This window comes from Canis lupus, chromosome 38, assembly GCF_003254725.2.
Source record: "Canis lupus dingo isolate Sandy chromosome 38, ASM325472v2, whole genome shotgun sequence".
In the NCBI taxonomy this organism is placed as follows: Eukaryota; Metazoa; Chordata; class Mammalia; order Carnivora; family Canidae; genus Canis; species Canis lupus.
In genome coordinates, this window is record NC_064280.1 from 10,810,419 (window position 1) to 10,829,215 (window position 18,797).

An 18,797-nucleotide genomic window follows, 5' to 3' on the forward strand; every position below is an offset into this window, starting at 1 on the left:
ATTGTTTCTTCCTGCAACAAAAATTATTTTATTATTTTGTTAAATCAGAATTTTTAAGTGAAGTTTAGAAAATAAGTTTGAAGATGATGTCAAGAGTTAGTCATGTTTTCTTTTATTAAGAACTAAAATGATTACAAAAGACTATCTTTCAATAAGTAGTATAGATATGAGAAGTAATTTCAAGACAACTTACTTGTAAGTTAATAAATCACATTCAGAAAGTTTCATTTTTCTTTATTCTTCCAGAGGTCAGTTATTTATTTCCACTTAGTAAGAAGCTACCCTCCTCCTTAATTCCCTTGAAAACAAAAATTTTGCAGGACGCACCCCCCCACAAATGATGTTTTTTTTAATGAACTTTTATAAAATGCTTCTGCTTAAATAGTGTGTTTCTTTTACTTTTGCTTAAATGGTGGGTTTCTCTGCAGTCTTCAAGTAATGGGGAAATGAGCAGAAGGATAATTGTTTCGTTGTGCTTGGTTATTGAATTATTGTAATTATTAATTACAAATACAATTACAATATTAATTATTGAAGCAGCTGCTCCTGGATTGGAAGTTTTAGGCTGTGGAAATGATTGCTACCAGAAAGGGGGCTCACAGTGAAGTATAAGTGCCTGCCTCTTCAGGAAGGCCTGCTGTGCTATAATAACAAAACAGTCCAGGTACCAAGATGGGAGGTAATGGGAACAATATTTAGAAAACAGAACTGTATTGTTTCTAATATTTAAGCTCTTTTATTAAAAGTAGAACTGCAGAGATTAGAATCCTCTAAATATATTCTTAACATTAAAGAGACACTGAACGATATTAAAATGATGAGTTTTCTTCTTATGTACATACATATGTATCTATTACATAACCATCCACCTATTCATCCATCCACCTATCTATACACTTTTGCTCTTAATGACACAAATGAGAAAGTGCAATTACTTCCTTTTTTTTTCTCTTGAACTCTGGAAAATAGAGAACAGTTTTGTTTGTTTTTACATAGCTCTGCTTTTTATTTGCCTTATATTCCGTTGGAGTTTTAAGGGAGGAGAATAGGTTTATGTGACTAGAGAAGCAAAGAGCCATCCACCTCTTTTTTTTTTTTTTTTTTTTGTACTAGTGAGAAAAAAATCTGAAAATAACTCATCTAGGAAAAAAATTAAAATTACCATTTTTTCAAGCGATACATCTCTTTTAAATAAAACTTACCTTTACTTTCTAAAATTTTGTGTTATTTTTTTGGATCCTTAGACATGAAGTCATCTACTGCTAGTATTGATGAGGATGCTCCTAACAACTCAGTTTGCATCTATGTATTTATTGTTTTGTAAAATGAAAAACAGAATGGGAAGCCAGAATGACAAGCTTTATTTGTTCAGAATGTATGCTTAATTTCATATTTATGTTCAGAAGAAGAGATGTTGCCATGAGGAACCATGGAACTTCAAAATTTGAAGGAACAAGCATTTAGGGAATAGGTTGCCTTTTGTTGCTAAGCTCTGGAGAGAGCTGGTTATTCATTTCAGTCATCTGCTCTCTTCCAAGACCATGGCTATGTTCCAGAGTCTTGCTAACTAAAATTCTAAGATATATATTAAAAACTCAAAGAGGGTATAGTAAATTCCCATGATAAAAGCTTGTGCTCTGTTCAAGTTTTTAGTAATTGAGTTGAATTTTGATTTTTAAAAAATTCCATAGCTTTGTTTAGCTCAGTGAGAAGATGACTTTGCTGTCAAGAGACCAGCAGTGCTCTACTTTTGGCATCTCTTTTCTGCATAACTGTCCTCATTATTTCTATTTCTCACTTTTCCCTTTAGTCACATCCCATCAGGATAAAATGTGCCTCTTTTTGCTCAAGCCGATCCTAGCAGTAATCTTGGGATCATGTAGACTTAGTATTAAACCCCTGAGAGGTAGAAAAGAAAGTATATAAGAATATTTGCCTTTTAGGTGATTATATTTTAGAAAAATATGATAAACACCAGAATTTTAAAATCTAAAACAATCAATATCTAGTTGTTCTTTCTACATGGCACTCACCTTTTTTTGTTTTTAAGATTTTATTTATTTATTTATGAGAGACACACACAGAGAGAGGCAGAGATACAGCTGAGGGAGAAGCAGGCTCCCTGCAGGAAGCCCTATGTAGGACTCCATCCCAGGGCCCTGGGATCATGACCTGAGCCGAAGGCAGATACACTCAACCACTGAACCACCCCAGTGTCCCAGGACTTACGTTTCCCAGTTTTCTCACTGTCCAATTTCTTATAACTCAGATGTTGAAAAGTCTCATTCAGTTATTTTTAGTAGTAATGTTTCCTATGAATCAAATTGAAATGAAAATGTCATGAATATATAAAACCACAGAGTTATTTCAAATAAAAAATAAAAGTATTACGTAGAAAGCTTTTATGTGATTTTATTCACATCATTAAGGCAGAGTTGCCCATCTACCTTAGGCCTACATTGTCTTTAATGTAATTGTATCACCATTTATGTAGGAATGGGAGATTGGGTCACACATCATTTATGACCCTAGTTATAAAGTTAAAAAGGGCACTTATAAGTACAAAATTTTAACTTCATGATCTGCATAAAGTTGTCTAATAAACATATCTGATCGTATTTGAACCATCCAGTTTCTTTTGTTGTTTATAAATAAAATAGTGACAAAACAGGTTTCGCCAAGGACAGATATTGCCTCAAGAAGAATTTAGCTATCACGAGTCAGAGGAGTTAGTTTATGAACTATCTGTAGAATTTCCATTTCCAAAGGTACATTACACAAATCTCCAAGGTTACATGCTCTCCAAGGCACATTAGTAAATATCTGCAAGGTTTCCATTTTCCTGACAGAAACAATTACAAATGCCATGCAAGAATAATTTCACACAGAGAGTTGAGGCAGCTATCAGAATTCTCTTAGGTAACAGTTGCAAATGTTTATGCTAATATTACTTAGCTTTTTCCCTTTTAACTTAAAAAAAAAATCAGGCTACCAAATTCAGTGCATTTCTTTTGTTGTCAGTGTAGTTCTAAAAAAGAGAACGCACATTAAAAAAAAGTTGGAAGCAAGCTTATGTTCAATTCAAACTATATGTTTTAAAACAAAATACTGCAGTATGTTTTCACCAGGGAACTCTTGTATTCCCTGTTTCATTTCAGTAATGAAGAGAAGAGCTGCCATCTGGCCATTTCAAATGTATGGAGTTTGTGCTTCTATATATAAATGACAGCATATGGAAAGGGAGGCTTGCAATTGAGTGCATATTCCTAGAAACACTTAGGGATTTATTCCTCTCAGAATGTGTACTATCTGCCTCATCTAACACATTACTTTTAACTTCTCAAAAAATTAAGGAAAATACGAAGTCATTTTAACCTATCCAAAAATCTTCAATATTCAAGAATATACATTAAAATTTTTAGCTTACTTGATAGTTTCTCTTAAAAATATGGAGGCATGTGTGTATTTTTTATCCTCTCCTGCCCAAGACCCACTGATACTAAGATAAAAATTGTAAAAGTATCAACATGGAAATATAAAGAGAAGAGTAGATGAAAATTTTCAACAGAGGTTTGAAAGGCAAAGATAGAGGAGTGGAAAGGAATTTATCAAGGAATTTCTCGGGGCAAAGGAAGCTGCAACTAAAACCTAGGAAGAATGGAGAAGAGAGACCATTTACCCTGAAGAACCTAAAAACCCAAACCAGTCAACAAAAACCTTGACCTTAGAACTGATAGGTAGCATAAAGTAAAAAATACAAGAATTTATTAGAATATTGGAACAACCAGTTTCCCTTCCAACTATGTTCATGGGTGCTGTACATAGGCCATATGACAGAAATTTATTCTTCAGAGAAATCAAATTGGAAGGAGAGAATCTGGAGGTCTAAATGACCAGATCTTGCCTCTCACCCCAGACATATAATACAAATACTTTGTAGTTGCCAACCTCCCTGCCTCAATAAAAAAATGTAAAAAGCACTGTGGAAACTGATGTAAGATGTAGAAGAAAAAAATGAAAAATCCTAGTGTAATACAAGGAGACATTACATTCATTCATGTTTTTGTTGTTGTTTTAGTAATTTAAAAATAGTTTAATAACACATTTGTGGAATTCAGTGCAACCTTATAGCCATATTTCCAAACAGGTTTAATTTTTTTTTTCAAACAGGTTTAATTTTTAAAACAGTTTTAGATTTACAGAAAAGTTGTGGAGACAGTACAGAGTTCCCATATACCCTATACCCAGTTTTCCCCTAATATTATTAATATCTTACATTAGTTAATGATAATATATCAATATTGGTTCATTAATTGTAACCAAGGTACATCACTAAATTCATACCTTATTCTAATTTCTTTAGTTTTTTCCATTATTTTTAATTATTTTTATTTAAATTCAATTTAATTAACATATAGTGTGCTATTAGTGTTAGAGATAGAATTTAGAGATTCATCAGTTGCATATAACACCCAGTGCTCATTTCATCAAGTACCCTCCTTAATGCCTGTCACCCTGTTACTCCCTTCCCCCACTACCTTCTGTTCAGCAACCCTCAGTTTATTTTCTATAGTTAAGAATCTCTTATGGTTTGTCTCTCTCTTTGTTTTTGTCTTATTTTTCCTTCCCTTCCTCTATGTTTATCGGTTTTATTTCTTAAATTCCACATATGAGTGAAATCATATGATATTTGTCTCTCTCTGATGGACTTATCAAAAGCAATACCAAAAGATGTACAAAAGGGCCTGTAATAGTAAAAGAAATAAACTCTTTGAAATTGAAAATATGATAGTTATTTTTTCCAAACATATATTAAAAGCTAGGTTATAAAATACAGTAAAAAATCACAGAAAGAGAAACAAAAGTATTCAGAACATTAACTTGAAGGATCCAACATTTCTCTTTTAGTAATTTAAAACAAAAAACAAAGGAAGCATTAGGGAAACATTTTTTTAAACAAAATGGTACAAAATTTTAGATTATTTCAGAATAAAGAGATTTCTAGATTAAAAGTATGTATCAGATGCCCAAGAGAGTAAATGGAGATCTATGGCATATACACAGCGTTCTGTAAATAAGAACATAACAGATAACAGCTGAGAGGAAGAAAAAACAAAACCAAAATCTACAAATAATGAAAATTAGAATTACATAAACCTTTTTTTAAAAAAACAACACTGAAAAGTAGAAGTTATTGGAATAGTATCTTCAAGGAAATGACATTCAATATAGAGTTTTATTTTTATACAGACTACCAGTCTAACGTGAGGACAGAATGACAAAAAGACTTAAATAATTCTTTCTTTATATTTCATCTTGAGGGAAACTGCTTGACCTTATCAGAATGACACTGAAGTCAGGGCTTTATTCTGGCTAACACCACTTCTTGCTTTGGAAAATTTCGATTTGATGAATTCCCTTTCTCTATCCAGTTATTTAATTTCTCATTTTGTATAAGTACCTATTGTAAAATGGCATGACTTCACAGACAAATTGGATTCCAAGAGACTATGCCCCAAGATTGTTTAGTAGAGTACCCTGATTGACAATCTGGAAAAATCCTTCCACCTGGGCAGGTATCAGATGGATTCACATATAGTCACAGTGGACATCATCAATTTTTTAAGATTTTATTTATTTATTATGTATGTATGTATGTATTTATTTATTTATTTATTTATTTATTTATTTGAAAGAGAGGGCAAGCAAGCATGAGCTGGGTAAAGGAAGAGGTAGCAGCAGACTCCCAGTTGAGCAGAGAGACTGACCTGGGACTTAGTTCCAGAACCCTGGAATCATGACCTGAGATGAAGACAGACACTTAACTGACTGAGCTACCCAGGTGCCCCATTATCAGAGTTTTCTTTCAAGTGTATTGTAGTAGCTACTAAGATAATCAAAGTGCCCTTACCCTGATTCCATGATCACCAGAAAGACTTCAGATAAACATGTAGCTTGGTCTATGACCTTACAGAAACACTGATATTGCCATCTGCTTTGTAATAATATATTCCTTTTTAAGTTAACACATTGGAATACTTGTTCATAAACATATCCATGAATAAAGAGAAACTCTCATGAGCCACATAAAATTTTTTACAACTATTGTTTTATTTTCTCAACTTTATTTTTCAGTTCTTCAAATGAATAAACTCATTGAAGCTACATTTTTTTATTAAGAATTCTTCATTATCTCCACAGAGTATATCAAAACATAATATATTAATCTGAACAGTATGGTTTTACAGATCTAAATTAGCTTGTAGAGCTTGTAGCTTGAAGATCCAGTGTATATAAATCATTGAAAATAATTTATATACAGTAGATCTTTATTGCATCTGCATAACAGGGCAAACACTATTCAGTATTTTATTTTTACTAGGTTTGATCATACCAGCAGTAAAACTTACTATGGATTTGACTTTCTCATACCCACTTGAACAGGTTTTTTCCAAAGCCTGAGGAAGGATCCTAACACTGTGTTATGTAATCACATATTTTGGTAAATTTTGCAAAAGTGAAATATTTTAACAGCCATCTGATGAGAGAAATTTTTCTTTGCAACAAAAACTATTATATGTCAAAGTTCGCCTGAGTATCTAGTGGTGATAGAGTGGCCTGAGCATTCTAGTGATCCCAGTGAAGGGGAAGTTGAGTTGAAGATACCTCTGGTTTGCAGTGTCTTCTTTATATAGATAAATTATTGTTAACTAGATTCTATGAAGTAGAATTGGCTTCCAGAAATATTCTTACAGCCCACATTACCAACTCATGCAATATTATGAGAGGAAGACCTTGGAGCAGACAGTGGGCTATGGAGATGGTGGGGGAGAAACAAGGTTGGAAATGTACAAAGACAGTTGATGGCCTATAGAAAGTTCTTCCAAATGTCATAGGCCATATGAAAATTAAATAGAGGTTTTCCATATTTGACAGAACTAATAATTTTTACCCAGTGAAAATTATAAATTTGAAAAAAGTCTAAATCATTGACAATAAAAACACTGATAAACCAAGAAGAGAAACTAAATGACTCTTCTATTTTCTTTATATAGAATATTACAAAATCTTGGTTATAATAAGAAACAATATAAAATATATGAAACCAAATGCTGAAAGAAAAACACTACAGAGATAAGTGAGGCAGTTGATTTGTAAAACTTTTATTATTAAATAAATAATAATAAAATAAAAAATAAAAGTTCTATTATTTTTTCTGAAATGTTGATAAACTATCAGATTTTAAAATGCATAATTTGATAGGATTTCTTTCTCATTATAAATACATTTATTTTTGTACTTGAATCTTTATTTATAGTTTTGTATTCCATTTCTTAAAGGACAAAATGCTATAAGCTTCAGGCCCAAAAGATCTGGACCCACCCAACCCTACTTATAAGGTAAGTGTTACTTTTGTTATTATTATTATGAATCATTCTGTCTAGTTTAAGAATGAGAAAACTGACATCTTGAGCTATAATGCAATTTTCCTCTGTTCACAGAGCAGGTGAACAAGGACTCTATCCAAAGTCAGTCTGAATACATAATCTATTCTTTTTTAAAATATTTTATTTATTTATTCATGAGAGACACACAGAGAGAGAGAGAGAGAGGCAGAAGAAGAAGCAGGCTCTATGCAGAGAGCCCAGTGTGGGACTCGGTCCTGGGACTCCAGGATCATGCCCTGAATCGAAGGCAGACACTTAACCGTGAGCCACCCAGGCATCCCTACATAATCTATTCTTAACCAATTACACACTAACACCTCTCACACTATTTGTGAGCCAATCACAGTGTGTCACACCTGGAAGTGTTCTCCCCATCCCTTGGTTTCTCTAATGCTATGTGGTTCAAGTCAGTCCAATTAAAAAGTGAAGTATCTACAATATATATCACATAGTAAGCTAAGCATCTAAAACTAGTGAACTTTGTGTATAAAAGTAAACAAAATACCATTTATCCATGTTTTCTAGGAGTATATCAGGCAGAGAGGACTATGAGGGGATAATATTTGTGTAACATAATGAGTATCTGACAGAGATATTCCCAAACTGTATTTGGAGTACATTGGAGGTTCATTTGACTTAGAGTGAGGGATTGTGATGGGATGGAGCTGAACTTAGTAAATAATTCATATAATATATGACACTTCTAGGGATCCCAGGGTGGCGCAGTGGTTTGGCGCCTGCCTTTGGCCTTGGGCGCGATCCTGGAGACCCGGGATCGAGTCCCATGTCAGGCTCCCGGTGCATGGAGCCTGCTTCTCCCTCTGCCTCTCTCTCTCTCTCTCTCTCTCTCTCTCTCTCTCCCTGTGACTATCATAAATAAATAAAAATTTAAAAAATATATATGACACTTCTATGAACTTTAAAAGGCAGGCTGGTGAAGAAGAAAGGAGATGGTCTTGTATGCAGATGAAACATCACATTCAAGGGCACAGAGTTATGATGCATCACCTTGTACCTAAACAGTCACATGTAGTCTCACATGACTGGAGTATACCATTTGCAGAAAATACCAGAAAAATGCCATCTCTTTGAGAGTTTCATATATTGTGCTAAGAAACTCAAATTCTATCTTATACTGAAAATGAATCTGTAGTTTTAAAAATGTTCAAAGCAAAATGTCGATTTGTTTTGAGTTGTGATTAGCCCCTATATGGGAAGCACAGGTGTTCACAGTGAGTTTGAGATGGATGGAAGGCCAGTCCAATGGTGAGACTGTGGCAAAAGGAAGGTGAGAAGAAGAGGTCTGAACTCAAACTGGGCAATGAGTATTATTCAAAAGAGTGAGTGTGTTTGACATTGACCAAAATTGATGGTCGGTTGAGAAGTATTTAAGATACCATGGCAACCCCTGTGGTGTGATGAGTGATTGAGTAATTGATGCCGACATCTAAGGCAAAGAAATAGGAGGAATAAAAAGTGAAAAAGAAAATGCAAGTTTTGTTTTAGATTTGTTAAATGTGAATTGATTTTAAGATAATCTATCAGAAGTGTTTAGGTGACAATTAAAGATGACCCTTGGATATAGGTATATGTTTGAGATTCTTTGTTATATTGGTAGCAGCTTAAACTTTAATTGTAGAGAAATTCACCAATGCAAGAGAAGGCAATCTCTGGGAATACAGACCATTCATATAATAAAATATAAGGAAAACACAAAGTGTGAACATTTAATAATATCATGGAAAGACTGATTCCAAAGCTAGGAGCAGTCAATGCTTAGTGCAAAAGAGAAGTCAAGAAATATCAGTGGGACAGTACATCCTTTGACTGTATTTAGGCCATTGGTGACCACAGCTAGGCTGTGCTGATGAAGTATGGTGGTGGCACGAGATTCTCATGAGTTGAGATAAATGAATGAATTGAAAGTATCAACTCTTAGTCTAAGAAGTTTTTTGAAGAAAGAGGAAAATGTAGGATAGTAAATATGTATGTAGAGCCCAAATATTACTCAGAAGGACACAATATCTACTTGCCAAGTTCTATTCTAGCTCCATCTGCTGTATAATCACATATATTTGTATTAACTAGTCTTATATATGAGATGTATAATTCACATTTTCTTTAATTTATCAATTAATTTAGATGCCATCTACAAAAATCAATGTTTTCAATATCAATTTATTTCCAGCATATATATGAGCATTTTTTCATTTTCACTGATTTAACAAATATGTCTTATATGCTTATTATATATCAGGCAATAGACTATAAGGTCTTCAGACAATTATTTGAGCAATTATTCTTTGTTATCTGCTATACACAAAATAGGATGCTAACCTCAATCCAAAAAATGTGAAGCCTTTGATCTGAAAAATGAGTAAAGACAAAGCCTGAGACAATAAATCCTTGGTGAATTTTGAAACATTAATTTTAAAAAGATATCTTTATCTTTGTATGTGTTTCTTCTACTGGAAAAAAAAATTTCCCCCAATACTATAGATATATCAACTTGAGTTATATTCTTTCCCAGGATTTTCCCTGAGAACTTTCTGAAGTAGAGCTTTTTTTTTTTTTTTTTTTTTTTTTTTTTAATTTAAGTTTTGGTCTTATTCCCAGATGCTAACTTCTGAAAGTTAAACAAATCAATAGAAAGCTTTACTTGAGTAGTCTAACTTGAAGTCATCAGCAGGGAAATAGCTAAGATAAGAGCTACCTCCTTGCCCCATGAAGAACAAATATTTTCCACTCAGACTTCTGCCTTTTCAGTGTTTCATATTTCGTGTATAGAATCTACTTAAAAATTCTTTCAAAGACTGAAGCTACTGATTTCTTTATTTACAGCTTAACTGAGTTTGTCCCCTTAGACATTAAAATTGACCATTCCTATTTCTCCTCACCTCCTCTCTTCATTTCCTCACCCCAGGACTTTTGACCTTGAGTTCAATTTTCAAGACACTTTTGCTAGAGATTCATAGTACATCAAGAAAGAGAATAGGCTAAATATTTTCATAGCTATCTCTGTCACAATTGAATTTCATACTATTCTATCAAGAGTTAAATGGAAAAAATAAGATTTTGATGTTCATAGTAGGAAGGATAATAGTTTTACCTTCTAGTGGTCTCCTACAGAACATGCTTAAATGAATGCATTTGTAATACAGAGTGAAACTTCATCTGTGTTCTGCATAACTGCATCTTGGCTTTAGATGATTGCACTGTGGGACGTGAGAAGGAATTTTGAAATGAGCAGCCTGTTTCCTGCAGATAAGTTTATGTGTCCTCCTTATCATCATGAAAAGAAGTTAAAATAATAGCTACCCTATAAACAAAATGCAAAATTTTAAATCCACTCGATTCTAATGGCTTTCAGTCCCGGTTCAGGATTGTAACACTGCACCGTGTCAATCTATGCTGCATTAAGCTCAGGCAAATTTCTCAAAATGTTTTAAGGACGGTTTATAACTTATACTATGTTTCTGAATATTTTCATGATTCTGACATCAGAATCATTCTGACAGCATATGAATACTTAAATAATCGTTGTCAGTATAGATATTGCTCCATAGAACTACCAAAACAATGAAGTCAAAATATCAAATTTGAGAAGGTACACAATATATTTTCCCATCTAAGAACTTTCATGATGAAAATAGTTACTGTGGTTTTCTTTAAAAGCAGTGGTGTGTGTGTGTGTGTGTGTGTGTGTGTGTGTCTGTGAAGCGGTAATCATAGGTGAAGAACCCAGAATTGATGGTCAGCTATCAGATCTCTAGATCCTAACCAGTCCTATTCAGGCATTCACCTGTTACTGTTCTTACTTGTACGCTCTCAGAGAGTTGTACCCTGGGAAAACCTCATTTCCTAAAAGACAGAGTTACTGGAACAGAGTATCTGGATATGGCAGTCCTCTTGACCCCTGGTGCCATGATTTTTTCCTTATAGTCCTTCTGCCTGTTACTATTGCTGAAAACTCACTTAAAAGCCTGTCTTTAAGGTCTTGATTTCCTGACTGAAATCTCCCCACTTCAATCATGTTCTTCCCTTGGTTTCCAGGTGGGAAAATGACAAATTCAAACTACTTCTTTCTTACTCCCTTAATGTTTGCTCTGCCATTGGCCTTCTGTACCTTGACCTCAAAAATTTAGAAGTCTTAAATTGTGAAAGCTACAGGTTTTGTAACCAATTATTTTCCTTGGATAAAAAGCCTCATGGAGACTTCCTTTTGGTAGCAGTCATTCTGAACAAATTCAGAGACTTCCTCCATAGCATTCCTAACAATGGGCACATTCTATCTATCTCAGCCCATCAGGTGATTAAGAATTCATTATATTTTAAGGCAACTTATTCCTATTTTGAATAGCACTTCTTTAACATAGCCAGTATGATGGTTGGGTTATCTAGATGTGCCAGTTGTTTTGTTAAATAGCTACATTCTCTATATATTCATCCATCATCAATGTATATATGCATCCTAAAATACACATTGGAATGTGCACAATCCACCTATACTTGGACTTCTTGTACGCTGATGTTCTGGGAAATTTAATGGATACCAGGTTTTAAAAAGGGAAAAGAGTATTCTAAGGGGAAAAGATGAGTACAAGTTCAAAGAAGTTAAGAGAGATAAGCATAGTTGAAGGACCTGAATGTCAGAAGGCATAGCGTTAGGTACACCATGGGACTATAATTGAACTGCTTAGACATAGATCCATTCACCCTGGGAAAGAGAAAGCTGTGTGATAAAACTGAAATATCTATGTCACCAGAGATCTACACAACTATAATGAAGACTCATCTCTCAAAGAACAAGTTTGAAAAAGTGAAAATTATGTCCTAAACTGATCAAAATGATTATATATTTTGAAGTCAAGGATAATTCAAAGCTATCGCATGGGCAACTTAACTTTTACATCTACCATACAACTTATGTGTGTTTTTTTTTTTATTATTAAATTGGGAAGACTGAGCAAGAAGGTATTTCAGTAATGTCACCTATCAAGACGTGTCCTTGATTCTGATGGGTAACTAAGAAGTATAGACTAGCTCAGTTGCCTGATATATGATGCAGAGTTGTGGACAGAAGAAATTGACAAGACAACGAAGGATAGCCAGGACAGGCAGTAGAGCCAACTGTAGGTGTGAATTCTTGCCCATCATACCTTTGACAACTTTTGGAATCTAAGGGAAACAGATAAAAGAGTAAGGCCTGAAGTCCCAGCTCAGGGAGATATAAATTATTTATCCAGCAGAATTATGTACCAATGGTATGTATACATATGCACACACAAACACACACATATATACATTTTTATCATACACTTCACTCTACTGCTCAAAGTTTTGCAACAATCCCTAGTTTCATTTAGACTGGAAGCCAAGATTCTTCTGATACCCTACAAGTTGATCCTACTTACTTCTTTGTCTTCTTCTTTTTTTTAAAGATTTATTTATTTATTTGTTTGTTTGTTTGTTTGTTTGTTTGTTTATGGTAGACATAGAGAGAGAAAGAGAGAGAGGTAGACACAGGAGGAGGGAGAAGCAGGCTCCATGTCGGGAGCCTGACGTGGGACTCGATCCCGGAACTCCAGGATGGCGCCCTGGGCCAAAGGCAGGCGCTAAACCGCTGAGCCACCCAGGGATCCCCCTCTTTGTCTTCTTCTATCTGCTCTTCCCTCACTGCTTCTGCTCGAACCTTACCCCCAAGTCTTTTATCAAATGCTCCCTCCTTCTTGAAGCCTATCTATCCTGATTCCCTTCTTTAAAATTATAGCTGCTCCACCTGCAGCTGTCTCAATCCCCTTTATCCTGTTTTACATTTATTTTTTTCCTTCAATGTTGTAGTTGCCACCTTTTAAGAAGACACTTTATTGTTGGTTCTCTGCTTCCTCCTAGATTCTTAGCATCATGAGGGCAGAGATCTTGGTTCACTGATGTCTCCAAGGGAACTAGAACAGTGTCTGGTCAGACTTAAGTGTTTAGAAAAGCATTTGTTGGATACATGAATGAACTAGAGCTAATGTTGAATGATTTCCCTTTTTGGTGGCCTTCTGGGATGTCATAAATTTTCTTAAAGTCCTTAAATGATGGGAGGAACTGGAAACACTAGGTAATCAGCTTCAGCCATGGTAGTGGCAGCCCTTAAAAATGAGAGCCCAGAAATTGCAGGGTAAGTGAGATGTTGGCTCTAGGCAGCAGCCAATCTGGAAAGAAAAAGTACTTCAGGAAGAGACAAAACAGTCAAAGAGAGGATGGGAGGAGATGGAGCTTTGTTCAATTCACATGCAATAAGATTTACTTATTTATTGTATTTACTATTCTTCTCACCCCATTAGAATAACAGCACAAAAAAGGCCAGGATTTTTGTTAATTTCATTCACTAATGTAGTTCAGTACAAGAACTTTGTATTTCTAAATTGGTGCTTAATACATGTTGCTAAATTAAGACAAATGCTGCTTCACCAATAGAAATTATATTCCTGAATATTTGTTTGCTCTCATTTGTGAATATCAGAACTAAAAGAAATGATCTCATCAAGTTATAGTCATGTGCTAAAAAGAGGAAAAGTTTATCTCTCATTTTAATATTAGTGGCTTTGTTAGAAAGAAGAGAAAAATGAGCAAAATTAGAGGATGCTTAATTACTGGAGCTACTCAAGGTAGAATAATTTAGCAAAAATGCTGAATACAAGAACAAGGACTTTTGTGTTCCTTTTTTTTAAAATTAAACTGTTTCATATGAAGAAAGAGAAAAGAAAGAAAGGAAATATGTCCAAGGCCACTAGAACAGAAATAATAAGTAATTAACAAGGCCAAAAAGGTACCATTAAGACTCTACATGATACTGCCCCAACGATTCAACACAGCACCTTGAAGCCCTGTTTGTCCATCTCAAAAAACTCAGAATACCAAAGCTTTTAGAGTTAAAATGTTAAGCTCTTAAAGGAAAAAAGTCTGAGTACAGGCAATATAGGTAACTCCTTAACTTATTATTATTTTAGGGCAAGTTGAGCACATATGTAAAGACTAACCAAGAAGATGGCCTCCCACCCCCTCAGAGGTCAAGTGCCACCAGAGGAAGACTACGGGAGATGCCGACTTAAAAGACTAAATAATGGTTCTGGCTCTCACAGTTGTAGGGTCTAAAGAAATAATTTAAGTATTTGTTATTAAAGAATTACTGATTAACACAAATACTCCTGTGCCCTTTAAGCCAACTACTTTCTCTGTAGTGGTAGAGAGGAATAAATCAGACCTTATTCAGGTATATGTGAAGTATCACTATTTGTGAAAATGTGTTAAAATAGTACTCTGTTCACGTTGCCCTAAATTGCTGTCAAGAGAGCCAGGACTACCAGAGCTGGATTTGAGGATTTGGTATTACAAGACCCTGATGCCTGAAAGGTCGAAGGAAAGACAGTATCTATTTATCATGAGACACTTTATCTGCTTGAAAATAGGAGCCCTTGATAATTCACAACAGTGTTTAAAAGGATAGTTTTAGAAATTAATTATCTAGAGGTGCTTGTTGTTGAGATACCATAATAGGTTTTGATTAAACTTTCAACAACCATTAACAAGAAGGCTCCAAAGTGCTGGTCTGTCTAGACGACAATAGCAGAGATTCACTAGTTATTTTTATCAATCTCTTTTTGTCTTCCTTCCCGGAAAGTTTATTATATAACTAGACTATATTCCCTTGCCTTCTTGCAGTGAGGTATGGCTATGTGGCTGAGTTTTAGTGCACAGAGAATGGACATAAGCTTTGTGATTCTCTGTACTCCCTTTCTTACCCTATGAGATACTGAAGATCCAGCAAAGAATACTGACATTGATGGCATGGCCAAGCCGCCATTGGAAAGAGCTAGGATGCCGAAATCATTTCATGTAAGATCACGCACCACAATTAATTGTTATGTGAGCTAAAGAGTAAGCAAGTAATGAGCTAAGTCTCCAATTTTTAGGGACATTAGTCTAATACAGGAAATCGGGTTTTCTTGAACTATGCCATATCTGCTAAACCTGGTACATCCGTATAATATCTAGTAAAACAACAAGTGAGTACACATAAAAGAGTCTTTCTTTATGCCAGCTGGTCAAGTCTTCAAACCACAAATTATATAACATTAAATAGTTTATTAAAAGTAGACATATACTGGGATCCCTGGGTGGCGCAGCGGTTTGGCGCCTGCCTTTGGCCCAGGGCGCGATCCTGGAGACCCGGGATCGAATCCCACATCAGGCTCCCGGTGCATGGAGCCTGCTTCTTCCTCTGCCTGTGTCTCTGCCTCTCTCTCTCTCTCTCTGTGACTATCATAAATAAATAAAAATTTAAAAAAAAAAAAAAAAAAAAAAAAAAAAAAAAGTAGACATATACTATAACAGACTTATGAAGAACTAACCCATAAGGATTAAAAAAAAAAAAAAAAGCAAAGCTAAAATATAAGAGTAATACACACTTTCAAAAACCTTGGGAATAAGAGTTAGGTGATATCCTAATGGTCATTCAATGGCTTGGAAGCCTGAGTTGTATTGGAGCTTGGGCTAGTGATTATCTTTATTCCCAACATGCATACTAGTGATTAGAACTTAGGAATTATTTGTTCAAAAGGACGGAGGAGGAAACTAGCTGGACGTCTATAAAAATTCTGATGGACAATTGTCACAGACACATTTGAGGAATCTATACGAGGTGCTATTCAAAGAGTGCAATGACATTCCCCATCGCATGATTGTTTGGTGCCAACCCGGACAAGGTGAAGAGTGTTGGTCCAATTGTGACTCTGGAAAAATCTAGAATATCTCAAGTTAGAAAGCCCAAGTTTTCCAAGTAGAGAAGATGATCATTATCTCCAGAGAAATTATAATTTTGTTCCTGAGTTTAGCATAAACTACACTGATGTGAGTAGTTGACTTGGTTTTATTATTGAGCATTTAAGTACCTTTTTTATTATTATATATCATAATATTTCTCTTTGAGGGGAATTCTCATATCTTTACAAGTAATAATATTTATAATATTATAAATTTATTTACAAAATAAGTGGACCAATACTTCCTCTATGTCTCCAGTAGAGAATTTTTGACTTGAGTTAATATTTAACTATTGAACTGGTGACACAAAGACAGTGATGAGGACAAACATTCAATTATCTAGTCACAAATATGACTCTTCTTTTCTGGGCTCTAAAATCTTCAGAGCAGGTTTGTCACTTGTTATCTCCTAGCCTAGCCCTTCATTCTAGAAACCTCCCACATCTTTGTAATTATTCTTATTAACTTTGTTTTTGTTTTAGACAGTTTCTGTTGTTTATCACTAAGACCTTGACTGACACAATTAGTTAAAATAATATAGTGTCAGATTGTGTCCTACCTGTGGTGAGAACAATGGCAACTGCTGTTTCAAAAAACATTAATTATATATTACATTTGGCCTTTGGAAAAGAGAAAGAGCTCCAAACCGGGTATGGGCACATTTTTATTTGTTTTGTTTTGTTTATTTTGGCGCAAGAAGACCAATGCTATCACATCCAAATGTGAAATATTTGCCTGTTACATTCAGTAGAAAAATATGCCAAATCCAAAAGCTCACCTGGAAACTGCCATAAAAGACAGTCCTGGAGCAGTGATAAATAGTTTTGCTATTCTAAGAACCATGAGGCAGAAACATCAGGAGCAAAATTTTGGTGGCAGAATTTTGATCAATTAAATTTAAGATCTTCCCACTATAGAGAAAAAGGTGTTGATTTATACACATGACAGGGATTTTTAGCTGACTGTGTCTGTTGGTTTTTGCCCTCTTCACACACTAGAGTTCTCCTAGACACAGGGCTACCCTGGTAAAGATTATATTTTCCAACTTCCCTTTTAGTGTGATGAGATTCTCTTAGAATGAAAGCAGAAATGATGCATGACACAGCAGCCATGCCTTTAAAAGACTTGCAAGTGTGTTTCTTATTCTCTCTTCCGTTTAATTGTATGGAATGCAGATACAATGGCAGGAGCCAAAGCAACCACCTTAAATTCAGAGATGTTGAAAAGAAATGGTAGTGAAAGAGGAGATACTCTTGCCTTGTTCCTAATATTAGGGCATTTTTCTTAATCTTGGTTGAAACATTCAGAAAGCATTTTCATTATGAAAGTTTGTGTTCTTTTCAACTTTAGAGCTTTTTCTTTGATTTCCTTCTTCTTTTGTTTTCTGCAGACTCTAGAAGTCTTAAAGTTTTTAATGTCTTTAATTTTAAACTTCATAGATTCTTTTAATTATTATTTTTAGCACTTTCGTTGTAACTCTTTGTTATCATGATTTTTAAGTTTATTGGATTTTTAAAGTTCTTTTTGAATTATCTATGCATCCACTGGGGTTATTTTTCAAATCTAGTGATTTGTGGCTGTATCTCACATCTCTGATTTAAGGACTCTGTGACCATGAACCATTATTGGCTTTTCATGTGGATGGGGCACTCTTGCCTCTGGCTGGTGGGGATGGCTTCTTTGAGAATGCATTGGTTATGAGAATGGGCAGTTCAATGGGACTCTCTCAGATGCAAAACAGATTCCTACTCTTGATCACAATTCCCTTCTCTCTTCCCTGGGAGGCAACCTTGAATTTTACTTAACTTGCTTTTCTAGGGAGTCAAATATACTAATCTTCAGAGGGATGAATTTATGAATTCACTAATTCATAACATGAGTAACTTACAAATTTATATTTTTATTTATAAAGTTACTAATTTAATAATTTACATGATTATAATTTATTTATTTATTTTTTAAAGATTTTATTTATTTATTCTCAAGAGACAGACAGAGAGAGAGAGAGAGAGAAAGAGAGAGAGAGAGGCAGAGACACAGGCAGAGGGAGAAGCAGGCTCTATGCAGGGAGCCCGACGTGGGACTCGATTCCAGGACTCCAAGATCACACCCTGGGCCGAAGGCAAGTGCTAAACCACTGAGCTACCCAGGATCCCCACATGTTTACAAATTATAAACTTACCAGGATGCAGGTGGCCCTTTGCACTTTAAAATTAAAATTTAAAAATTTATAGAATTACACCCTTGCCAATTTGCAAAAATATGAAGTTAAAAATTTAACAATTTACTAATCTTCAAACAGAAGAGAGGAAGTAAGTGAATAAAGGCGTTGACCATTATAGCCAGTACACACATTTTTTTTTTTCCACTAACCTTCACTTTGGCCTTTTTTTCTTCTCCCATTCTCTGTAGCTGTGTTTCACAAAGGGCCACCTGCATCCTTTTTTGCACATGCTCTGAACTGGCCTATGTCAGTATCTGTGAAATAGCCTCTAACTTAACATCTTTTGGCAATATATGAGAATCTCTGTGCCACTC